The following is a 19,254-nucleotide window of genomic DNA, read 5'->3' as shown; positions in this document are numbered from 1 at the left end:
CAACATTTTTAAGGTGATCTTGTGCAAACACTTCAAACTGAGGATTTTTTGAAAGTACAGACCAAAACGACAAGAAACGCCAATTGGGTTTTATTGTGTCAGATCCAGTTCTGATTTTATGGCCCCACCTAAACATGGTTAAATATTGAGTTTTTAAAGAAATTTGGGGCTATATCTCTGAAACAAATGCGAATCTTCTTCTGACCTCTGAAGCAAATTTGTAGATATATGAGAAAATTCCAAAATTTTTATAAATTTCGCACCGTATCTCCAAAACTTTTAATTTTTTCTGAATATTTTCTTCTGGAAAAATATTCCCTGAAATGTAATACACAACTCTTCAGAACATGTCATTGTTGTAAAATGCCTCTATACCGTTGTTTTCAGTACATTTTCAACGACGATTTAAAAAAAATTTCATTATTTGTAGTGAAATCCGAAATGCGAGAATAAACTGTTGGTGTGAACTGTGTTTGAAATACGTGTTGTAAAACATATGATGCAAAATACCGCTGAAACAACATGAAGTAAGCATTTTATAGTTTCAGAATGTTCTAGAGAATTGTTGAGAACTTTATTTGGAAGATTTGTGCCAAAGGTTACTTGGTTCAACTCCCAATAGTTTAGCCTATACTGACCAGAATTTCAGCAATTATGTAAATTTTTCTATATTTTATAGATTTTGATGACCTAGATGGAGTTTTTCTTATGTGGTTTTTTCAAAAGATAAATTCTGAGATAAAGGAGTTTCTAAGATAAAGGCCTGATAAGTGCAAAAAAGTGTAGATTTAGCCCGGTTTAGATGAGGCCATAAAATCCGAACTGGATCTGACAGGACAAAACCCTACTAGGGTTTTTGTAGTCTAAATACGTACTTTCAAAAAATGCATACTAGAAATTGTTTGCATTTTCAGTGTTGCATAGTGATATTGACTGTATTGGCTGTATCAACAGTGGCTAGCTAGTAAGTCGAGATTTGGACCGAAAACTTATTTTTTCTTATTTATACTCGAATTGTTATGGCTAAAAACGAAAACGTTACTGAAATGAATAAGAATCTAATGGAAAAATTCTGATGTCCAGATTACCGAGGATTATTCTTACGTCGATAATGTCATGTGATGTCCGGATTACAGGGTCTCTTATGTAAAAAATTCTGGTGTCCGGATTACCGCGTTTTCGGGATTAACGATTGTCCGCATTATTGAGACTATACTGTACATGAATAGTTTTTTGCGAGTAAGTTTTTCTATATTCTGGGAACAAAATATTCCAGTTAACAGCAATATGGTAGAATAATGTGACAAAAAATCTTAAATGCCCCCATCTTTATACCGGGCTATACCAAAACGTGGGTCTGATTTTTTGCAAGGGATAAAAATGTTTTTTCCTTTAGCGAATACTAAATACCAGTTTAAAATATGGCTAAAACTTTCAAAATAATGAAAATCGAGGGTACCGTTTAATTGCGGGCTATATGAAGACATGGGCTATACCGACAAATTTCTGGTGGAAACTTTTATACCCTCAACGAAGACCAAATATTAAATTTCACCCATTTCGGTGGGATATTGCAGTCAACATCCTCAAAATACCGAAAATTAGAGGGATCGTTCCATGAGGCCATATATGAAGACGTGGATCTAAACCGAGAAATTTCAGGTGGAAAGTTTTATACACCCTACGAAGAAATACTACAAAATTCCTGTTGTTGTAAAAAAGTGTTTGATTGAAAACACAATTTGAATTCCTGCTGTCCCGGCTGAGGTTTGAACCTGGGTCCTTTCCAACTTCCTACCTGCTAATTTGCAATAATGTCCGTAAAAATAGAAGTTATTAAAACTCCATCTTTGTCTTCTAGCCATTATTCACATATGATATTCCTGCTGAGCTGACTAACCCCCAGCGCAACTCTCATAGCATATTGGTTGGGTGTGTGGGACTTCGCAAGAATTTACCTTTTCAATACAAACTCCTTAGTTCATGTTAGATCGATTAAGAAGAAATTTAAATCAAATATTTAACAGAAATATTTTCAGTTTGGTAGAGCTTCAAACGAGTTTGAATTCGACTCGGCTTAGTAAAACAGGCAACGAATACCAAATTTTAGTCGTTTCAGTGGGACATTGAGACCGAAATCTTCAAATTACATACCGAAAATCGGGAGGTACTCTTGTATGGGGGATATATATGACAAATTTCAGGTGGAAAGTTTTATACCCCCAATTAAGATTAACTATGAAATTTCAGTCATTTCGGTGGGATATTGAGGACACAACATTCAAAATACCGAAAATCCGCAGGTACCGTTCTATGGGGGCTATATGAAGATGTGGACAAATTTCAGATGGAATATTTTGTACCCCCAACGAAGACTAAATAACGAAGTTTTACACCCTACTATAACTAAGTACCAAATTTGTACTGTACTGTTCTATGGGGGCTACTTGAAGTAGTGGACCTACAATGGAGTGGATATTCAATGCTTCAACGAGTGTTTTAAGCGCATGCAGAATTATATAAATATTGCTGCAGGATTCTTTACAATCAGTAAAACTATTTTTTATGATGATTATTCATGATTTTATTATTAGGCCAGAAACATGTCTAGTAGCCCTCGTAATTTGGTAGAGGGTATAAAACCCATAACGTGGTGTTCCAAAACTTCAATAAAGCGTTTCGAAATGCAAATAGGTTTTTAAATAACGCTCTAGCTTCTTTAAAATAGATAAACTTTATTTTCGAAAAAATACCCTATCGGTAACATTTGTAATACAAAACGCTTTGTTAGCCTCTGTTTATAGTCAGGTGGGTGGGTACCGGAACGCTATTGATCATCACTTTCTAAAGCATAAAAATTAGAATTTGACATTTATGTGAGAGATTTCTTAAGTGCGGGTAATAAAAGAGAAAAAAGCCTAACTGACTATAACTCATGAAAACCATGGGATACTGACATAATGGTCACTATAAATGTTTTGTTTCCTTCACTTTTCCCTTATAAAGTTTATGTTCTTCCAGAAATCACAAAGTGGTTTGATTGATTTTTAATAAATGTCACTAATTTATTTGTTTTGTATAGATGTAACAAACGAAGCATAACGCTTGTTCCAATTAACGAAACCGACCAATAACAACGATTAAACATGAAACTAGAAAGCGCCACCCAAAAAGTGTGGCTAAGATACACACTTGAACGACATCAAAAACTTTTCTTTATGGTTAATGACCAATCCAATTAACATGTGCGCCAACACATGTTTTTACATAAATTATTGCTTTGAATTGAGGAAGAGAGGTGACTGCAGACCTCCCTCCATGATAACCAGTGAGTTTGTGGGTATTATGGAGGGAGGTCTACTACTACCTCTCTTCCTTATCCAATTGACAAAGATGAAAATGAAACAAATGCGGCAATGTTGCTGTGTGATTGTGAATATTTGTTTATAAGCCACTCTAATCTTCTTCCAAATGTTAAGAAATTAGATTTGATTTGAACAGATTTATCCTTAAGTAAAGTTTTCATCGACTCGTGTAGCTGTACTACTTTCTTTATTGATTGCCTTCATTTATTTCACTTTTCTTAAGCATGACAACAAACGGCTTAGAACACTACAATATTTGTATGTCGTGCTCTCATTTACAGCTTGAAAATAAATGGACCATCACTGCCAATGAGAAATAATTCCGTAGGTGGTCTTTAACGTTGTTAATATGTGAATACTTTCCATTTGAACGCCTTTCATCTATTTTCCTCAGTGCGTCACTAGAGCAAACAGGTTTTATTGATTCTGTACCATTTTATTCAATATTGTTCAATAAATCATTCAAATGAGACCCATTTGACTGATAAATGTGTGACAATTTGATCACAAATTGAGCTTACATGCGCCTTGATTTCTGTATTGAATACGTTTTTGTAAAAGGGGTTAGAGGCGTTTTTGGCATATATTTGATTGAACGAATCTAATATTGAACAGCGTTAAGTTCAGACTGGCAGAGTTGTATTGAAGTAAAATAGAAAATTGGAATGAGGAGTATCTCTTTCTTTTAAAATTGGTTTAATACCAATGAGACATCGATGTTTTCTATCCGTTCAAAATCCTGAATACAATGTAAGGCCATGTTTATATTATAGCCTTTTGCAGGGTTAACCTTCATAATGAGGATTTATTTGACGTATACGCAAAAGGAATTGACATTTGAAATCCAGTGGGTTTGTTAAATCCAGTTATATATAAACGTACTATAACAGTCATTAGTCATTAGTGGTCACCACACCTATCCTCAAAAATTTTCAACATAGGTCTATGTTTGGATATAGCCCCATATAACAATACCTCCCGATTTTCGGTATTTTTAGGATTTAAGCTACAATTTTTAACCGAACTAAAACTTATTTGACATTTAAGGTTCCCAGTGTTTGCAAAACTTCCCCACTAAAAATTGTCAACATATGTAGGTCCGTGTTTTGGTACTGACCAATATAACGGCACCTCCCGAGTTTCGGTATTTTGAGACTTTAGCTACTATTTTTTACCGAACTAACAAGATATTGTCCTACATTTTGCAACCAAACTACCAGAAATTTGACATTGGAGATTCCCAGTGGTCACCACACCTCTCCACAAAAAATTTTCAACATATGTAGGTCCGTATTTTTTATAATACGTATGTTTTATTACTTACTTACTTAGCTGGCCCATTACAGAACATTTGTTCTATAGGCAGTGCTAAGAAAAGATCTCCAATTCTCTCTATTTGTTGCTTCGCTTCTGCGTGCACCGCCAAGCGGTCCGCGTTTATACACCTTTTTAGCGGGGTCATCATCGCTCATTCTTATGATATGGCCTAGCCAACGCAATCACTGCATCTCGATACGTTTAACAATATTGATGTCGTTGTACAGCAGATACAGCTCGTGGTTCATGCGACGTCGATATTCACCGTCAACGCAGATTGGTCCGTAGATCTTTCGAAGAATTTTTTCTCTCAAACACACCAAGCACTGCCATGTCTGCTTGCGAAAGTAACCAGGCTTCGGAGCCATACATCAGCACGGGTAGTATCAGTGTTTTGTAGAGCGTTATTTTTGTTTGACGAGATGTGGCTTTGTTTTTGAACTGCTTAATTAAACTAAAGTAGCATCTGTTGACCAATCAATATAATTCTTCTTTTTATTTCACAACTGATGTCGTTTCTTGTGTTTACGGAGGTGCCGAGGTAGACGAAGTCATTTACTACCTCAATATTATAGGAACCAACTTCCACAGTCGGTCTGAGCTCAATGGACGCATTGCGCGTTGACACCATCAACTTGGTCTTCTCACCGTTTACCGCCAGACCCACTTTAGCAGATTCTCCTTCGACCTTCATAAAGGTGTCAGTTACTTCTTTTACTGATCGGCCTATGATGTCTATATCATCAGCATAAGCAAGTAACATGTGACTATTGGTGTAGATTGTGCCACTTCTTTTGACGTTTGTCTCTCGTATAACCTTTTCCAGCAGGATGTTAAAGAGATCACACGAAAGGCTGTCTCCTTGTCTGAAACCTCTTTTGGTACCAAACTCTTCGGAGAGGTTCTTTCCTATTTTAACTGAGGACCTCGTGTCAGTTAAAGTCATTTTGCAAAGACGGATGAGCTTTGCGGGGATACCAAATTCAGACATGGCTTGGAAAACCTTTGAACGCAGCGGGCTGTCGAAGGCTGCTTTATAATCGACAAAAAGGTGGTAGGTGTCGATCTGCATCTCTTGAGTCTTCTCCAGGATTTGCCGCAGGGTAAATATCTGGTCAATGGTGGACTTGCCAGGTCTAAAGCCGCATTGGTATGGTCCAATTATCTCGTTGACCATAGGCTTTAGTCGTTCGCACAATATCCCTGACACGATCTTGTAGGCAATAGGGAGTAGACTTATGCCCCTATAGTTAGAGCATACAGTCTTATCTCCCTTCTTGTAGACGAGGCACAGGATACTCAGGTTCCAATCGTCGGGTACTCGTTCTTCCTGCCAGATGGTGCTAACTAGCTGATGAATACACCTTTTCAGCGTGTCGCCTCCGGTTTTGAACAGCTCGGCTGGTAAGCCATCGGCTCCTGCTGCCTTATTATTCTTCAGCTGATTTATTGCTGTCTTTACCTCATCTTGGCTGGGCGGTATACATTCAATACCATCTTCTGGGATTGGGACTGTGGTATCTTCGTCGTCTTCGCTGCTATTGGATACCAAGAGTTTTGAAAAATTTTCTTTCCATATCCTGAGTACACTATCTGTATCAGTTACCAAATTACCTTGCTGGTCTCTACAGGAGGATGTGCCTGTACCAAAGCCATCAGTTTGATGCTTGACTCTTTGGTAGAATTTTCGGACTTCATTCTGGCTCCTGTACATCTCGATTTTTTCAGCCTCCCGCTTTTCCATCTCTCTCTTTTTCCTGCGGAAAAGACGTTTCTCCTCTCTCCTTTTCTCCCTGTATCTCTCTCGTGCGCTACGCGTTGCTACGGATTGTAAAGTAGCCCTATATGCCGCATTTTTCTCTTCAGTGGCAGCACGACACTCCTGATCATACCATGGATTCCTTGGTGGAGGCCTCTGGTATCCAAGTATGGATTTTGCGGCTGTTTGCATGGAGTGGGCAATGCTTTGCCATTGCGCTGATATGTTATCCGGATGAGGAGAGCTTTGATTAAGCAGTTGGGCTAGTTGAGAGGAATATGCTGTGGCTATCTGTTGTGATTGCAGCTTACCGATGTCTAACTTTCGTGTTGTGTCTGTTCGTACTTTGTTTGCTACGTTTAAGCGGGTGCGTACCTTTGCTGCAACAAGGTAGTGGTCCGAATCAATGTTTGCGCCTCGGAACGATCGTACATCCAACACGCTCGATGAATGTCTTCCATCTATCACAACATGATCAATTTGATTTCTTGTTTTCTGATCTGGAGACAGCCAGGTGCCCTTATGAATATCGAGATGATTAAATCTGGTACTGCTAACTACCATGTTTTTTGCAGCTGCAAAGTCTATCAGCCCCATACCATTGTCAGATGTTGTACTGTGGAGGCTGAATTTCCCGACTGTTGGGCCAAAAATATTCTCCTTTCTAATTTTGGCATTAAAATCGCCTAGAATGATTTTAATGTTATGGGCAGGGCAACTGTCATATGTTTCTTCTAAGCGCTCGTAAAATATATCTTTGGTCTGTTCGTCCTTTTCTTCAGTGGGAGCATGAGCGCAAATAAAGCTGATGTTGAAGAATTTAGCTTTTATTCGATTTGCAGCAAGTCTTTCATTCACTGGAGTAAAGCTGTATACCAGATGTTTTAGTCTCCGACTAACTACAAATCCGCAACCAAACTCATGCTTTACGTCATGGCAGCTATAACACAGTGCGTCACCTTTAGGTGCTGTTGTGACGCCTTTCCCAATCCATCGTATTTCCTGTATGGTAGTAATATCGGCCTTGTACTTTTCAAGTACCTCTGCCAATGCGAAGACTGCACCTTCTCTATAAAGAGTGCGAACATTCCAGGTGCAGATTCGCAGATCATGGTCCTTAAAACGTTTGCGGGGTTCGTCAACTTTAGAGGGGGTTGTTTTTCTTTTCTTTCGTTTTTTTCATAGTATTCTGTTTTTTCTAGGGGAGGGTTACTAACCCGACGCCCAAACCCAAGTTTTAACGTTCTTATGGGACATGTTAGCTCACTTTAACGGGTGTTAAAGGCAGCTCCCCAGGTGACACTAAGGGGAGGTCAGTGTCCACTTTAGATGAAAGAGGGTCCAAGATAAATCCTGGGCTTTGCAATGTTAAAACCGGTCAGGACCGTTGCTTGGTATCTTCCATCCCCTACGTCACCCACGTATGTTTTATAGTAGATTTTTTTAGAAGAATTTTTTGTAGAAATTTTTAGCTGAACCAGATGTAATTTGTCATTTTCGGTTCCCAGTTGTCACAAAGCTCCTCCGCCATAGGCTCCTTTCTTTCAGTTCAGAATATCTTATGGTGGTGGGTATGAAAAGTTCGGCCCGAACTTTACGCTTTACTTGTTAATACTTGTACTCATCACACGAGCTGGTGCTATATTAAAGAAGTGAATAAATATTGGCTTTATATAATAATTTTCATTTATTGCATTCAGGGAGCCTTTTAAACATCCTACAATTTTTTTTTCAAAAAAATATATTTCAATATCCCTTATGTAGTGCAACACATCCCGAAATTTCAATATCCTAGCTTTGTAAGTTATTTTTTAATAAATGTTAATATGAAATTCTTCAATGAAAACAAAACATTTTATTCTATATAACTGTGCGACGAAGAACCTTAAATGGCATTTTACTCCATTTTGCCTAAAGTTTCAGACGTATATAGTCCAGTTCAGTCCGGTGAAATAAATACCAAGTTGCAGCACTTCAGTAGGAAAATACTTTAATAGACTTTACATCGGGCGGTATTGTTTACCTTCTAATTTGAGAGTCCGCTGGACTATATTACAGCAACTTCAGGGGGAAGAACGATTATATGGGGGTTATACAAAAATGTGGACCTATGACTAAAATGTTTGTGGAAAAGTTTTTTAACCACTACCAACCGCAAATGGCAAATTGGAGGAGGCCTTTTGGTCGGAAAAGTTCTCAAAGTAGCTATAATCGTGAGATACCGAGATATGGGGGTTACACTAATATGTGGATGTGTGGCAACCATTTTTCGCAAAGAAGTTTTCTGAATTCAAACAACCTTAAATGTCGAATTGCACCTATCATTGTATGAAAAATTTGCAAATATCTTAAAAATACCAAAAATCAAGATGTTTTACCAAAAGGTGGACCTGTATAAATTTTTTTTCGCGGAGTTTTCTGACCACATGGAATACCAATCATCTTAATACTACCAGAAATGAGTACAAAAAATGTAATTAATTACTTTCGAGTTCTATTTTCATTTCAACCAACAAACAAACAGGCGGACATAGTTAAATCAACTTCAAAATATCCAATATTGATAGGTGCCTCCTATGCGGGCTTTAACAAAACTTGGAGCTATACCAAAAATTCTCTGCAGGAATATTGTATATCCCAAACGAATACCATACACCGATTTCTATAGGAAATATCGAAATTCAGGCGGTACCGTTCTAAGGGGGCTATACAATTTTGGGGGCTGACAAATTTTTGGAAATAAATTCGAAGACAAAGAAGTCAAAATAATTAATTTCAGATATTTCGATGTTGTAATGAGGCTAAAACCGGAAAACATGCACCTGTACTGACAACTTTCTGGGAGAAAGTTGTGTAGCTTAAAGGAGGGCTAAGTACCAATTTTAACCATAACCTTCAAAATACCGAAATTAGGGTACTTTCTATTCGGACTATATAAAACATGGATCTGTGTGACAAATTTATGGAGAAAAGTTTTGAAAATACCGAAAATCGGCGATACCGTTCTACGGTGTCTATAACAAAACAGGGACCTATACTGGCGAATTTTGGGGAAAAGTTGTATGGCTCCTAGTTTTATGACTCCTATGATGTGATAATGAGGTTAAATCTATAAAAATACCGAAAATCGGAAGGTCCCTTTCTATAGGGGCTTCAATAAAACGTGGGCATGTTCTGACAAATTTCTGGGGATAAGTTTTGTATCCCCAAAGAAGACTAAATACTAATCAATTGTTTACTTGTTTACCAAGGTGTAAGGCATTTTTGGCGATGTTTTCCCACTAATAAATTAAAGTTGTTTTAATAAAATATTAAAACAACGACTATGGGATTAAGCCTGACTATTTTGAAAAGCAAAATAGAAGTAGTCATCCCAAATAAAAAACGTCAACCCTCCTAAATATTTCGAGCTGTAAATATTTTGCTGATCAAGGATATACATAAATATGGTAATATTCAAAAAAGTTTTGTAATCGTTGATTTTGAGATTCACCATTTAATAAGTAGCGAACTGCAAATATATTTTATACAATACGAACATATCTATATTAATTGGAGTATTAAAGACACCATCTCATAATAACAAATAATATACCCCTACCTCTCCGCTTAACTGCCTTTCCCGTTGAATTGCCTAACAATCTAGATCCTCAAAGTTTTTTAATATAAATGAGTAACTGTAACTACTTTTCTATAAGTACCCAATTCAAATATTTGCCCGTCAAATATTTTCCCCAAAAAGAACATTTAATAATACTTTTCTCGGTTTATCACCCGCACTGTTGTATTTCTGAGACAATCAATATCGATGACTACGTGAACTGTGATGAAGATGCCCAGTGTTATGTTATGGTATTATGCTCACTGATAACAAAAATTTTAATCGATTAAATAATAACTTATATATATCGCCAATATTTTTGAAAATTTAACATAGCTGAAGCCAAGGTTTACTCTTTTAGAACACGCGAATTGTGATTGTATATTATACAAATTAAATATTTTTGGATAAAATGAAATGTCTTTGGACGTGGCAAAAAATATTGGCCTTAAAAGATAATTTGGGTGGAAGCTGTGACTATATTTATGTTAAAAAAAGGTTTAAGCCAACATGTCTTTTTTTGTTTTCTCTCGATTTGTGAGTAAACCACACTTCCCTCGATTTTCCTGTCAAAGTAAAAGTAGAAGCAAACTAAATAAGGATCATCTCACTAATGTATTACTTTTCAAAATTTGAACTGCTTCTACCTTTAAATGATGCTGACATTTTGAAGCCAGATTTACAGTGTTTTTTTAAATTTTCTTCTAATTTCATTCCGCAAATAGGTTTTTCAAAAAATCATATATAGGATTGTAGTACTTGCGATTCTGAGTTATTTGATATGACTATTGTGAATGTAGTCTGCACAGCTTGATAGAAATCTGCATCCAAATCCGGAAATTTTGTGCGAACAGTTTTCTAAAAATCATATTTTTCGGGTCTAATATTTGCATTTGTCCCTAGAACACCTCGTACTCCATTGCACATTTTAGTGTTTTACGTTCCGGTTCCAATAAATCCTCATTCCTCGTGAAAATCCATCTACTCAAACGCGAGTTACGAGAAATTCCAAAGTAGAAAAATCACCTAAAATTGTTTTTGAAAATATCGCGTATTTTATCGCGTTTTCTGCGGATCGTTTCCACTGCAATGAAAAAACTAGTGCACCGTCTTTGTTTTAGCGGAAACAGAGATTTGAAAACTTCACTGATAATGAAGCTACATTCAGTTTATCCCAAAAAATAGTGTGTGATGCTACATCCACGGTTCTTTATTGATCGCCTTGAAATAGATATATATCGATGTAGATTTTCATGGTGGACACTGAAATCGGATGCGGACAAAAATTGTATGCACTTTGCGCAAATTAGCGATATTTTATAGGTTTTCCAAATTATATTTCGAAAAATATATACAACATAATAGATATGGTCTTGCTGTACATGAAAATCACATGCGGACAAAATGATTTTGATAATTACGCGATTTACACGTATTTTAAAATGCATATAAATTAAAATGGGTTATTTGACCTCTATTTCCATTTCAGAAGCTTCGAGATATATCCTCATCAACCCAATTACCTTCCCTAATTGGAAAGCTTTAATATGAATAATATTAATGAAATGCCAATAAAGCAAAATCCGTCTATTTTATTGGGAGATTTAAGCAAAATGAAGGAAGTATTGCTATAGATATTTCCAATATTGTCTACTACATAATGCATGTGAAAAACTATTTTTTCAAAAAAAAAAAAAATTATTTCTTTTACCAAAATATGTGCTTATTTTGGCTATAACATCGAAACTATAACACTAATCTGTATGATTATTGTCTCATTTGATTCGCCGTAAAATTTTGATCCACAACAAATTTGTATGTAATTTTATGACCACTAAATGGGCCTTAATTTTAAAAAAGTTGACTTTTATTCAATAATTTATCAATTTATGTACATTCCGCGAATTCTGTGCAACATTTTGCAGGTATTATGCAATCTACTCGATGAAGTCACTTCGAGACAACTTTTTTGTAACAATTGTGCTCATTAAAATAATTAGCGTTTTTATAATATTTTCTATCTTAAAAAGCGAAATAAAAGCGCAATAACTTTTGTCCGCAACAACCAAAAATTGACTCGCGACCAGATTCGTACTGGGATTTTTTTTCTTAACCTACATATCAAAAATCGTTGATGTAGCGCGAAAAAAATGGATCCTTTTTTCTGAAATGGAATATGAAATAATTGACAGTATTCGTGATATGTTTTTGGACTTGAAATTAACTATTCTACTATACAACATATCGCACGGTGCTCTTGAATCAAATTTAAATGAAAGGTGCTTACACCTGGGAAGTTTTTGCGGATTCTGAAACTACAATCTTCATACATGAGAAAAATCAAAAAACAAAAAAAATCGTCGGAGCGCTTTTTAAATAAATCGCGATTCAATTTGAAATTCTTAGGGGTTGTTTAGGTTTTCACGATTTTGCTTAGAAACCTCAAGTCCTGTCTAAATGAGACTGAAGAAAATGTTGTAGCTATGAAAATTCTCTACCAGATTGACATTCACGTTATTTTCGTAGGTTTTACCATTTTTGAGATATTGAAGTTCAAATTGGGACAATGCACTGGCTGTATCGCCACCTTATAAAGCAATGTAATGAACGGGGCGCCTTAACTAATTTTTAATGAAAACCGCTTACACAGGGGAAGTTTTTGTGAATTCTGAAACAGCAATGTTCATAGATGAGAAAAATCCAAAAAGAAGAAAAAATCGCTGTAGGGATTTTTAAATAAATCGCGGTCAAAATTCACATTTTTTAGGTGTTTTTTAGGTTTTCACGATTTTGCTAGGAAACCGCAAGTCCAATAGAAATGGAGCTAAGGACAATCTTGTAGCTGTGAAAATTCTCTACAGGATTGACGCTTATGATTTGTTCTCAGGCTATACCATTTTTGAGATAAAGAAGCTCAGTTTACATTTTTAGGTTTTGTTTGTTAGGGTTTCGCGATTTTGCTTGAATACGGCAAGTCTTATCGGCATGGGACGTGAGCAAATCTTATAGCTGTGAAAATTCTCTACAAGACTGGCTTATGTAATTTTTCCTAGGTTGTACCATTTTTTTTAGATATACAAGTTTAAGTTGGGAAATTGCAGTCATGACATTGTTTTATAAGGAGACGATACAGAATTGAATTGAATTTGTATTGTCCCAATTTCAACTTCTATATCTCAAAAGTTGTAAAACCTACGAAAATATCATTAATGTCAATCTTGTAGAGAATTTTGACAGCTACAATATTTTCTTTATTCCCATTTTGATGGGACTTGCGGTTTCCAAGCAAAATCGCAAAAACCTAAACAACCCCTAAAAATGTTAACTTGAATCGCGATTTATTTAAAAAGCGCTCCGGCGATTTTTTTTGTTTTTTGATTTTTCTCATCTATGAACATTGTAGTTTCAGAATCCGCGAAAATTTCCCAGGTGTAAGCACCTTCCATTTAAATTTGATTCAAGAGCACCGTGATCGTTTTTTGACGATTATTTTCCATCTGTTGTCATTCTTTGTAAGGTTGAGATGAGCTCTTGGTACCTACCCACATGAGGTAGCTATGCGAGATTTTCATAACTGCCTAAAATAGAAGCTGACATTATGAAGTTTTGAGCAACTAGATAATAATATGATTCCATGTCGATTGATGTATATATCTTGAGTGTGCTCTGTGGAGCTTCGTAGTAATAGGAGTTCAAATCGTAAATTTTCATAAAAAAATATTTTTTAGCTTTAAAATTTATAACTGTCCTACAGGTACCGTTGAATCACGCGTGATTTTAGTTTTTTTACGCGCCGGATTTAATGAGCCCTTCCGCGCTTGCATTCAGCCACTAAAACGGCGGAAATATATAGTTTGAAAGTCGGAAAATCTGCAAAAATATACTTTGATTATTTTTACATAAATGTAATCATTTATACTCGATTATAACATTTGCCAAAAGGTATGTCATAAATTACAGAGATTCTGGAGTAATATCCGTATTTAACCCAAAATAGAATGTGGTGGTACATTCGTAAGCAAATATACGTTCCCGATGACAAACTATTTTCCTTGAAGACGCTTTAGCAAAGTATTGCATTTTTAATATCGAAATTTGGTGACTCCCAAAATTTGTTCTCCAATTTTTCGTATAAAAAATACATTATTTGAAACATTATTATTCCAACAATGAGTTTTCCTTTTTGTTGTTGCTGTAGTATGCAAGTTATCAACCAATCCCTATAATTTAAATCCCACATTTTTCTACGCATTGTCTAGATTCTGTACGTATTTTATACATTTCACCATATTATGGAGGGTATAATTAAATTTGTCATTCATCGGAGATCCTATAAAGTATATATATTCTCTATCAGGGTAAAATTCTAAGTTGATATAACCATGTCCGTCCGTCCGTCTGTTGCAATCAAGATACAGCTCGCAATCTTGAAGACACAGGTTTGTAATTTGGGATAGAAGTTTCTACTACTCCTAGGATGTTTAGTATTTCAAATGGGCTATATCGGTCCACGTTTTGATATAGCTCCCATATAACGCTGCAACCCGATTTTCGGTATTTGGAAGGTTTTAGCCTAATTATCACACCGAAATGGCTGAGATTTGGTACTTAGTCTTCGTTGGGGTTACACAACTTTTCACCAGAATTTTGATGGCACAGGTCCACGCCTTAATATAGCCCCCCCTAGAACGGTACCTTCCGATTTTCGGTATTTTGAAGGCTGTGGCCACAATAACCTATAGAAATTACTGAAATTTGGTATTGATTGTTTTTTGGGGGTATACAACTTTCCCCAGAAATTTCTCGGTACAGCTCCACGCCTTAATATAGCCCCCATAGAACGGTACCTCCCGATTTTCGGTATTTTGAAGGCCTCGGCCTCAATATTCCACCAAAATGGCTGACATTTGCTATTTAGTCTTCGTTGTAAATATAAAAGTTTCCACCAGAAATTTGAAATTAATATAACCTCCCGATTTTTGGTATTTTGAATGTTGTAGCCACAATAACCCTTCGAAATGGCTGAAATTTAGTATTTAGTCTTCGTTGGGGGTATTCGACTTTCTCCCTATATTTGTCGGTATAGGTCCACGCCTTCATATAGCCCCAATAGAACGATACCTCCAAATATTCGGTATTTTGAAGGTTATGGCCTCGATATTCCACAGAAATGGCTGAAATTTGGTATTTAGTCTTCGTTGGGGGTATTCAAATTTTCCTCTAAATTTGTCGGTATTGGCACACGCCTTCATATAGTCCCAACAGAACGGTACCTCCCAATATTCGGTATTTTGAAGGTTGTGGCGTCAATGACTCACCGAAATGACTGAAATTTTTAATTTAGTCTTCCATGGGGCTATAAAATATTCCAGTAAAAAAGGTAAAAGCGTAAATTTGACGGTATAGGTCAGTGTTAATCACCACTGGGCTCGCGAGCCGTGTCTGTGTGAACACACACTATCTCAATTGCGGTGAGTTTGAACGTTACTCTCACCACCGATCATCTGTTTATCTAGAGAGGGATAGATAATCTCGTGTGTGTGCCCAACACAAACGCAGCGGTTGAATTTGTTGTTGCTGGTGAACACTGGTATAGGTCGACGTTGTTATATAGCCCCCATAGAACGGCACTTCCTGAATTTCGGTATTTTGAAGGATATGTGGCTAACCTTATGATTTACCGAAATTGCTGAAATTTGGTATTTAGTCTTCTTGATAAACGAAAGGAAACTAATTGTTCCATTTTACTGCAAAACTTTGAATTTATACACAGAAGGAAAAAATCGATTCAAAATCAACACCGTATGGTGTCAACATGAGCTCATGCGTGCTCAATTTTTAATATTTCGACCACAACCGTGCTCACTTTGATCCAGGGACGTACGCAGGAGGTGGGCCAGGACCCGAAATGATTTGGTCCAACAAAATTTTTTGAGCTACTTTTACAAATTATTACGTTTTTCTCTAAAGTAAAGGTTCTGTACTGAAAATGTACTTTATTACGAAATGTTTAAATTTTTTTGCCTTGAATACTCTTTTTAAGAGAACATTTTGAATTACTTCTTTATGCCATGTCAGTGTTTTGGAATTCTGCAATGAATATAAATTTCTTGAGGCTTTAAACTCATTCTGTATTGAAAAAGATTATAAGTTCAGTATTGTGCGGATTAGAAGCAGGGATGCCAACTTTGTGGTTTTCCCGCTACTTGTGGTGATTTTTGACGTGCAAAAACCACTGTTTACTAGTTGTAGCGATTTCTTCTAAAAAATCGCTAAGGTAGCGATTTTGGCTGTTTAAGATAGCGGTTGCAGCGATTTTTACCAAAATTGTTTGTTGTCATCACTTTTAAAGCAAACGAAAAAGAGTATATTGTGCAACGAGTGAATTATTATTCCTACATTTAGATGGCAGATCGTGTTCAAAAATATATATATGAAGAAAAGACAAAATTTTTTAGTTTTCCATAAAAAAAAAATTAAAATTTTTTTTTAAGCTACATGAAAGATTTTTGGTACATAGATTGGGAAAAAAATGTCATTCTTAAATCTGTTCGTGATACTAATTTTGGTTGTTGCGCGCAAAAGTTATGACGGTTTCAATTCTGATAAAAAGAAAAAAATCTTTAAAAGACTCTAATCATTATATTGAGAAACTCTCTTAATTAGGGGCTCCCTACATACTATATGTTTACTGAGGTCCCATAACTTTAGTGAAAAAGTTGTGCATTTTCGCGGAAATTAGGAAAGAATTCCAAACAATTGGTAGTTTGCAACTTATTTTAATAAAATTCAACCTGCTTATGCCTCTGAAAAATATATAAAAAATACGTACGTAATCTATACATCGCGAAGATTCAAATGAAACCAAAACTATACAAATCCGTTTAGTGGTTTTCATATTATAGCGAAAACAAAAAAATATATTGAGGAAATTTATAAAATTTTTGTAAGAGAAAATATCTATTAAAATTTATTTTGAACAAAATGTAAGAAAAATAGGTCGGATTTTTTCTTCTATTTAAGTTAAATTTCACGCAATAAATCACATTTTTTATTCTAATCACTTCTCGAAAACACGCTAACATCTAGCAGAAGATATGGATATCTTTCAAATAAATGTTGGGTTCCTTTAAATGGGGTACAATCTTGAAATAAAATTGTATCGGGTAATGTTCATTTTGAAATGCGTGTAAATCGCGAAATCCTCAAAATCACTTGATGCGCATGCGGTTTACCAATACAGCGAATTCTTCTCTTTTTATTTGTACACATTTGCCAGGATTTACTTTGGCCGCTAAGATGTAGCATCGTCTGCAGTTTAGTGTGCAACAAACTGTATAACGCTTATATTTTGCACAAAGTGCATACACTTTTTATGCGCATCCGATTTCACTATCAACCGTGAAAAAATACATCGATCTAAACATATTTCAATAAAATCCATCAAGAACCGTGGATGTAGCATCACACAGTATTTTTTGGATAAATCGGATACAGCTCCCACGCCACTAAATTTTTCAAACCGCTGTTTTCGCACAAACGCGAGTGATGATTCACTTTCTTCATTGAAATGGAAACGATCCACATAAAACGCGAATTAGTCAGCGATATTTTGAAAAACATTTTTTGCAAATTTTTCAATTTTTGCAGTAGCCATTTCCGCCGTTCTAGTAGATGGATTTTTATGATCTGTGATTCATATGATCCGGATCGTCGAAAAACTAAAATATCGCGGGGTACCAGCACACTCAAAACGATATTGTAAATACTGTACCCAAAAAATAGGTTTTTTAAAAAAAATATCACACTAAATTTTGGCCTTTGGCAGTAGATTACTCTGCTGCTGTGTGGGCTACATACTCAATATACATATCAGATTATGCGAAATCGCGAGTTCTTTAATCCTATAATTGGTTATTCGAAATATCCGAATGCGCGTCCCAGTTACATAAAAAATACAAAAAACACCTGAAATCCGGCTTCAAAATGTCAGCATCCATAAAAGGAGGATGCAGTGGAAATTTTGGAAAGTGATACATTAGAAGTGTAATCTTCATTTTGTATTCTCCTACTTTTACTTTGGACAGAGGTCCATCATTTGAATGGTTTAATCAGAAATCGAATAGCAATGTATAAAACCTGTTTAGCTTCAACGTGTTTTTACCTATGTTTTTTCCTGTACGCGGTCGTAACTACCACGTAAATTAAATTTGTTTGCTAAATTTTTGAGCTTTGTACAAAAACATCTAAAATAATCCAGCAATAGTCATAGTTACTGGTAAACTACAATAGTTCGCGTATTATAATAGTGCAAACCTTGGCTTCATGGAAACTAAAAAATTTTGACTTTTCCTCATATATGGCAATCGGAAATTTTCTTAAAGAAATGGATGAAAACATGTATGTTCGATATTTTAAACTTCTCTCTTTCTGTGTAACAATTGACAATCTCTGCCGTGTTTACACATTTTCGTAGTGTTTTTTGGTCTTAGTCAGTAGAGATCTATGGTGGTTTTTAACACAACTTGTCTGTAGCCATTTATACGTCGGAACAGTTGGCATCCCTGATTAGAAGTACATTAAATACACTGTACAACAAAATCGAACTTTTTTTAAAATTACAAGAAACCCCGCACAGATTAAAAAAGAGGAACGAAAAAAAGAAGACATGTGTATCGGCGTTTTGAAAGTTTACGTCGGAGAGTAACCCAAATAGGTGTGGCAATTCTCGCCCATTTCTACAGTTTTTGAAACATTAGACATCAGATTCCTTGGAATCCTTGCATTGTAGGTTTAAAGTGTCTTTGGCAATATTATTGACAACAGTGCGGGGTATCTTTTTATGAAAAAAATTAACCCTCATGCGAGTCACTAAAGGGGTCTTTTTGGTCCTTTTTTCAAAAAAGTTTAAAAACTCTTTTAAAATGTGATCGTATCAGATCAAAATATTCTACATAATTATTTGTCGTAAAATTTTACTATAGGTCCCCGAATACACCAAAACTCTAAATCGCACCAAAACGCCAGGAATCTACCAAAAGTAAAATCACGTTTTAGAGTTAATGTTGTACTTTATCTGAGTTTATTAAGTTTTTTCCCACAAAACTTCATTCTAGATAGAAGGTGTCAAAGACAAAAAAAACCTCCATCAAATTTTAATATAATTCGCCGAATAAATGAAATATGTATTTGCAATATATATCAAGAAAATA

The sequence above is a fragment of the Musca autumnalis genome, unplaced genomic scaffold (assembly GCF_047663935.1).
Source record: "Musca autumnalis isolate F117 unplaced genomic scaffold, ASM4766393v1 scaffold_2, whole genome shotgun sequence".
In the NCBI taxonomy this organism is placed as follows: Eukaryota; Metazoa; Arthropoda; class Insecta; order Diptera; family Muscidae; genus Musca; species Musca autumnalis.
This window is presented reverse-complemented; position numbering follows the sequence as displayed.